Below are 8,052 nucleotides of genomic sequence, written 5' to 3'. Positions count from 1 at the left end.
GGCGCGGTGGCTCAAGCCTGTAATCCCAGCACTTTGGGAGGCCGAGGCGGGCGGATCACGAGGGCAGGAGATCGAGACCATCCTGGCTAACACGGTGAAACCCCGTCTCTACTTAAAAAATACAAAAAACTAGCCGGGCGTGGTGGCGGCGCCTGTAGTCCCAGCTACTCGGGAGGCTGAGGCAGGAGAATGGCGGGGACCCGGGGGGCGGAGCTTGCAGTGAGCTGAGATCCGGCCACTGCACTCCAAGCCCGGGTGACAGAGCGAGACTCCGTCTAAAAAAAAAAAAAAAAAAAAAAAAAAAATTAAAAAATTAAAATAGGCCGGGCACGGTGGCTCACGCCTTTAATCACAGCACTTTGGGTAGCCGAGGCAGGCAGATCACGAGGTCAGGAGATTGAGACCATCCTGGTTAATGCGGTGAAACCCTGTCTCTACTAAAAATGCAAACAATTAGCTGGGCATGGTGGTGGCGGCGCCTGTAGGCTCAGCTCCTCTGGAGGCTGAGGCAGGAGAATGGCATGAACCAGGGAGGTGGAGCTTGCAGTGAGCCAAGATGGTGCCACTGCACTCCAGCCTGGGCAACAGAGTGAGACTCCGTCTCAAAAAAAAAAATTGATAAGTAATAAAATCTCTCACCTAAAGGACGTGGGTGGGTTTGTGCCCCCACGGCTCTCAACTCACTGCAACCTCTGCATCCGGGGGTTCAAGTGATCCTCCCACCTCAACCTCCCAAGCAGCTGGGACTACACACATGCACCACCATACCCAGCTAATTTACTGTATTTCGGGGAGCTGAGGTGAGAGGGCTTGGCCCTCCATTAAAAAGATGCTGTAGGCCAGGCGTGGTGGATCAGACCTATAATTCCAGCACTTTGAGAGACGGAGGTAGGAGGATTGCTTGAGTCCAGGAGTTTGAGACCAGCCTGGGCAACATAGTGAGACCCCTGTCTCTACCAAAAAACAACAACAACAACAACAAAAAACAAAATTAGCTGGGCATGGTGGTGCACACCCGTAGTAGACGCGGATCTTGCCATGTTGCCCAGGCTGGTCTCGAACTCCTGAACTCAAGCAGTCCACCTGCCTCGACTTCCCAAAGTGCTGGGATTACAGCCATGAGCCACTGTGCCTCATCCGGCCCAGCCCCAGATGTTTTACAAATGGGTATGAATTACTTTAATATGGAAGAAAAAAATAAAAGTTGTTTTTCAAAAATAAAATACCTTTTTATACATTCAGCTCCCCTGTAAACCGAGAATGCCTAGGTTTCTTGTTTGTTTGTTTGTTTGTTTTTAGAGACAGGGTCTTGCTCTGTCACCCAGGCTGGAGCACAGTGGTGTGATCATAGCTCAATTTAACCTTAAACCCTTGGGCACAGAAAATCCTCCCACTTCAGCCTCCCAAGTAGCTGGGACTACACCCGGCTAATTATTTTCTTAATTATTATTATTTTTGGTAGAGACAGGGTCTTGCCATGTTGCCCAGGTTGGTTTCAAACCCCTGGGCTCAAGCGATCGTCCCCCCTCAGCCTGCCAAAGTGCTGGGATTACCAGCCTGAGGCACTGTGCCTGGCCTGAGGAGGACTAGTTTCCGAGTCATTTCTGGGTCCTTAACATCTCCCACATGACCTAGCACACGCGAGAGATTTTGGTAAGTATTTCAATAATAATAAAAGCAAAATTTTTTAACCTGTGAAAAGTACCCAAAGAGCAAAACTCATGCCATAAACCAGTTCATGAGGAGCCCAGACTGCCTGGGCCCTGTGACAGACCAAGGTCTAACACGACCCACTTCAAAGCATGCAGTGCATGGGACGTGGCAACCCTGGACTGGGCAGGTAGCTGCCACTGCTGGGCAGCAGTCTGCCACTCTCTGGCTATGTGACCTGTGCACGGTGGCAAGTCCCCCAGATCACAGCTTCCTCTTCTGTAAAGCAGCGACACTCATATCCGTCAGTCAAGGAGCTGGCATCTCTCATAGAGCGGCTGCTGCCTCTGCCTTCAAGACCCTGTCCATCTCCCGGGGGGACAGCTGGGTAACAGGTGGATGGGGAACTGCGGCAGGCTTGGTGGCTTCGGTGTCCCCATTGGGAGAGACAGCTCAGGCCATACTATCAAAATGCGGACCCAATCTGGTGTCCCTAGAACCTACCTGATCACCTCCTCTGGGGAGGTGCCACAAGTCCCTGTCCCACATGAAGACCCCCATCCTGCCACTGCCTGAGCCAACTCCAGCCCTCTTCTTCCCAGAGACCACATCTCCCAATTCCTTCTGAGAGTGTGGGGAGGTGGCAATGGTCATGCCCATTTTACAGATGAGGAAACTGAGGCTTAGGGGCAAAGTCAAGATGAGCCAATGAGCCAGGCATGGTGGCTCACGCTTGTAATCCCAGCACTTTGGGAGGCCAAGGCGGGCGAATCACTTGAGATAATGTGTTCGAGATCAGCCTGGCCAACATGGTGAAATTCCGTCTCCACTAAAAATACAAAAATTAGCCGGACATGGTGGCTGGCACCTGTAATTCCAGCTACTCGGGAGGCTGAGGCAGGAGAATCGCTTGAATCTGGGAGGTAGCAATGAGCGAGTGAAGACTGTGTCACTGCACTCCAGCCTGGGTGACAGAGTGAGAGACTCCATCTCAAAAAAAAAAAAAAAAAAGATGAGCCCATGTCAGACAGGTGTCTCCAAACCCTCCCCTATTCTGGGGGAGCCACGGTGAGAGGGTCTGGCTCTCCATTAAAAAAAATGGTACGGGCCAGGCACGGTGGCTCACACCTATAATTCCAGGACTTTGGGAGACGGAGGTAGGAGGATTGCTTGAGCCTAGGAGTTTGAGACCAGCTTGGGCAACATAGTGAGATCCCGTCTCTAAAAAAAAAAAAAAAAATATGTAGCTGGGCATGGTGGCATGCACCTGTGGTCCCAGCTACTTGGGAGGCTGAGGTGGGAGGATCACCTGAGCCTGGAGGTTGAGGCTGCAGTGAGCCGTGATGGCACCACTGCACTCCAGCCTGGACAACAGAAAAAAAAACGCTGTGACAAAGGGTGGGAGGCAGGGTAGACCGGTGTGTGTTGACCACTCTTTCTGGAAGCTTGACCGTGTGGGGTTGGAGAGAAGTGGGCGCAGCTGGCAGGCCACTAGGAATAAGCCCTGGAGGGGTTTTCTCCTCCTGGCAGGGGCGGCTGAGTCTGATTCTAGGCTGAAGGCAGGTGCTGGTGATGAGGAGAGGCCTGAGCTTCGGGGGCGGAAGCTGGACGCTGGGCCGGCCGTGAGTGTGAGGAGCCTGCCGTTCCCTCGGCCTCCAGGGAAGGGGCTGGGTGGACCCTGAGGGAGGAGGCGAGGTGAGTGTCTCCTTCTTTCCCTGCCCTGAACCCCAGCCCCACCGTGTTTCCCACCCCAGGCCCACCTGTTCTGGGTTTCCACCTTGCCGGGAGGATGATTCTGCGTTTGCTGGGTGAAGCTGGGATCTTCCAGGAGGGCCAGGCCCCCGGGACTGGGAATGTCTATGGGAGTGTCTGGAGATGAGATCCTGTAACCTGGACCCACCAGCCTCCACCTGTCCTGAGCTCCTTTGTGCCAGGGTGGGCTCACAGTCTAATGGGGGACGCAGAGGGACAGACAGTGCTAGAGGCCATGGAGTGGGACTGGGGGAGGCGAATGTCTAGGGGAGGCGAATCTCTAAGGGCTAGGAGAGGGACACTCTTGGAAAAGTCTGGCGACCGCAGGGCCAGGCCCCGGCCCCACCCACACCTCCAGACAGCACCCTTCATGGTGTGCTCCTTGGCAAATCTCTTGGCCTGCTTTGGAGTTCAAAGGCAGTCCCACCCGCTCCCTGTGGTGTGGGAGGAGGAGGACTGGTCATTCAGCAGACATTTCCTACTGAGACCTTTCCCTGGCCGTGCTGCGCAGGGCTGGGAGCCCCGAACTCTGCTGCTGCCTCCAGCTGCAGAGGAGTCTGGAAACTCTCGAGGGGCCTTGGAGGCCCCTCTGGAGGGAGTGGCCGGCTGTGCCAGGCATGGGCAGTCAGGGGAAGGGTGGGGAGGTATGTGGTGGGGGCACGGTCGTTGTGATGGCTGGAGAAGGTAGGAGGGAGGTCCAGGCAGGGGAGCAGGACAGGGGAAGCTTGGACCGGCGCATCCACGACTGATGTTCTTGGAAACTGCACATCCGACAGAGTGGGAGAGTGAAGGATGGGGTTGCAAGGTTACACTGGAGTCAGATTTGGGAGGAGGTACAGGAAGGATCGGGGCTGATGGCCCCACAGAACATCCTGGTGGCCTTGGTGGGTGGAAATGAAGTGGCATTGGAGGTGGATGTGTTTCCATCCACTGTGTCGCCCCAGCCTGCCCCAGAAATACGAGGTCCCTCCTCCTGGGATACTGGGTGACCCCTGCCTTGCTCCTGTCTGGCCAACTCACCCTCACCCTTCCAGGCCCGTCTTGGGAATTCCCTCCCCTTCACATCCCCTCCCACCACCATTAAAACAAGAACAGATCCTACCCTCCAACCACTCTGTGCATAATGCCTGGCACGGGGGAGGCTTAGAACATCTGTGGGCACATGGGCAGCTGCGGGGGGCGTCTGCTGGCAGGTGATTGTGGCCGAGAAGGAGGTCCCCAGGACTGGGGCTCCAGTGAAGCCCCTGGGGCGGGGATGAGGAAGCTGAGGCTGCTCCTGCCCTGAAGAGGAAGGGCAGCGGCTCTGGAGGGAGACAGGCAAGAAGGCACCCAAGAGTGTTTCCGTGGGCTCTGAGAACAGCCAGCTGCAGTGGGGAGGAAGGACAGGCCGCCGTGGGGTTGCGGGCAGGGAGGTTTCCCTGTGTGAGCCTAAGTGTCCCTTCTGCCCCTCGGGTGGGTATGACGGTGAAGAGGGCTGACACACGCACCATGCAGGGCTCAGCAAGGCTTTGCTGCCGCTCCATCCTGTGGGGGCCCTGGGCTGCGTGCCAGGGTCCAGGAACATGAAGGCATTCAAGAACGCGGGGAGGGGCTGCGGGAGCCCCGGGCAGCCAGGGGGTGGGGAGGCAGGTGAGGGTCAGGAATGATTTCCCAAGGGTCAGAGCACCTGGGGGAACTGGCCAAGCACCGAAGGAAGTAGGGGTGAGAGGGGGATGGGGGTCGCGGTGGGGCTGCAGGTCAGGGCACAGCGGGTGCAAATGCAGGGATTCCAGAGAGTTCCAGGAACTTCTGGGGATCCCCGGGTGGTTCTGTGGGCCTGAGGAGACCTCAGACCTGGTGACAAAGGGCCTCACGTGTGGCGGGGGAGTCCCCTCAGAGGACCAGCAGGAGTGGGAAGGAGCTGGGCCTGCATCCCCTGCCCGCCTCTTCTCTTCAGCCCCCACGCAGCTCCACGTGAGCCCTGACTCCTGCCTGCTTCTAAATCGGGCTTTGCTTTGTGATGGTGGCGGCAGCAGGCAACTGGGTGATGCCTTTAAAAATAAGGCTATTTGGAAAATTCCACTTTGGTGTGCTGTCACATGGAGCCCCGTTCCCAAGCGCTTTCTGTTTTCTTAGCACCTACAGCCTCACGGCCTCCAGCACTGGGTGCCTCTTAGGAATCACTAAGCCATGGCTTCAGGGGATCCCCCAAGTCTCCTCCCCCAACCTCAGGCCATGTGCTGCAGTCTTTGCAGGACCCATTGTTTCATTAAAACTTCTTTCTGGGCCAGCTCGGTGGCTCACGCCTGTAATCCCAGCACTTTGGGAGGCCAAGGCGGGCGGATTACGAGGTCAGGAGATCGAAACCATCCTGGCGAACACGGTGAAACCCGATCTCTACTAAAAATACAGAAAATTAGCCGGGCATGGTGGCAGGCGCCTGTAGTCCCAGCTACTCTGGAGGCTGAGGCAGGAGAATGGTGTGAACCCGGAAGGCAGAGCTTGCAGTGAGCCGAGATCGCGCCACTGCACTCCAGCCTGGGCGTCAGTGTGAGACTCCATTTCAGAAACAAACCCAAACAAACAAACAAAAAAAACTTCTTTCTAGCCAGGCAGGTGCAGTGGCTCATACCTGTAATCCCAGCACTTTGGGAGGCCGAGGTGGGCGGATCACCTGGAGTCGGGAGTTTGAGACCAGCCTGACCAACGTGGAGAAACCCCGTCTCTACTAAAAATACAAAATTAGCTGGGCATGGTGGCGCATGCCTGTAATCCCAGCTACTCAGGAGGCTGAGGCAGGAGAATCACTTGAACCTGGGAGGTAGAGGTTGCGGTGAGCCAAGATTGCACCATTGCACTCTAGCCCGCGCAACAAGAGCGAAACTCCGTCTCATAAAAAACAAAACAAAACAAAAACAAACTGATTTCTTCTAATCAATTACTTGGGGTGCTCTGGGAATGAGTGACCTTAGGTTTTGAGCCAGATCTACCTGGATTCAAGCGCCCCCAGTACAATGGAGGCGTCGGGGCTGAGATGCTGCGGAAGAGGGCAGGTCACACAGCCCAGCAGACGCACAGCTGTACTGTCCTCGCTCCCAGTAACGGTGAGGGTTGTTTGGCCCGGTATTGATTCCTTAACCTCCTGGAGCTTGAGTGTTCCCATTCATAAAATGGAAGCAGTACTTGTCTTGCTTCTCTCGGCCTTGGGGAGACGGCTGGGAACCCTCGTCTGATGGCCCCAGGTTCCTGTGCTTCTCTAGGCCTGCTGGTTACCCATCAGTGAGCACAGCATATAGCATAAATACAGCATATGTTTGTTGGGAGCAAATTTAAAAGTAAAAAAATATAAGCAGGCTGGGCACGGTAACTATTGCCTGTAATCCTAGCACTTTGGGAGGCCAAGGTGGGTGGATCACTTAAGTTCAGGAGTTTGAAATTACTCTGAGTAACGCAGCAAAACCCTGTCTCTACAAAAAAAACAAAAACAAAAAATAGGCCGGGTGCGGTGGCTCACGCTTGTAATCCGAATACTTTGGGAGGCTGAAGCAGGTGGATCACCTGAGGTCAGGAGTTCAAGACCAACCTGGTCAACATGATGAAACCCTGTCTCTACTAAAAATATAAAAATTAGCCAGGTGTGGTGGTGCACATCTGTAACCCCACCTACTTGGGAGGCTGAGGCAGGAGAATTGCCTGAACCTGGAGCCAGAGGTTGCAGGGAGCTGAGATCGCACCATTGCATGCCAGCCTGGGTGACAAAGCAAGACTCCATCTGAAACAAAAATAATAACAATAATTAGCCAGGTGTGGCGGGGCACATCTGTAGTCCCAGCTACTTGGGAGGCTGAGGTGGGAGGATCACTTGAGCCTGGGAGGCAGAGGTTGCAGTGAGCACTGCACTCCAGCCTAGGCGACAGAGCAAGACCCTGTCTCAAAAACAACAACAAAAATGGCAAATTCAGATGTGTCCAAAAAAGAAACTACATTGTACTTGTAACACTGCTTTCTAGAGGTAACCACTGAAATATGGGTACACTTCCTTTCAGTCATTGTTTTCCACGTTATGCACATCATGAGTTGGAGCTTTGGAGCTTCCTGATCCGCGGCTGCTGAGTGGTGCAGCAACCTCTCTGCGCTTCAGTTTTCTCATCTCTGAAAAGGAGCTTAGAAAACATTCCCTAGGCCAGGCACGGTGGCTCATGCCTGCAATCCCAGCACTCTGGGAGGCCGAGGTAGGAGAATGGCTTTAGCTCGGGAGTTTGAGACCAGCCTGGGCAACAAAGGCAGGCCTGATCTTTACAAAAAATAAAACATTAACTAGGCATGGTGGTGTGCCTCTACATGTAGTCTCACCTACTGGCGAGGCTGAGGTGGGAGGATTGTGTGAGCCCCGGAGTTCAAGGCTGCAATGAGCTGTGATTGTGCCACTGCACTCCAGCCTGGGTGACAGAGCCAGACCCTGTCTCAAACACAACAACGGAAAAAGCCCGCAGGCAGCAGATACTTGCCTGAGCTGCGATGCCCATGTTGGTGTTTCTTCTCATCTTATTCGATTGCTGTGAATGGAGTGCATTCATATACTTTGATTACACTCGAGGGTGACTCTTTTAGCTTCTGCATTTCCGCATTTCCTCAGTGTTGTCAATTCCTTTTTTTTTTTTTTTTTTTTTG

The sequence above is a fragment of the Theropithecus gelada genome, chromosome 5 (assembly GCF_003255815.1).
Source record: "Theropithecus gelada isolate Dixy chromosome 5, Tgel_1.0, whole genome shotgun sequence".
Lineage (NCBI taxonomy): Eukaryota > Metazoa > Chordata > Mammalia > Primates > Cercopithecidae > Theropithecus > Theropithecus gelada.
The sequence above is the reverse complement of the archived record's forward strand: the minus strand, read 5'-3'. Positions refer to the sequence as shown.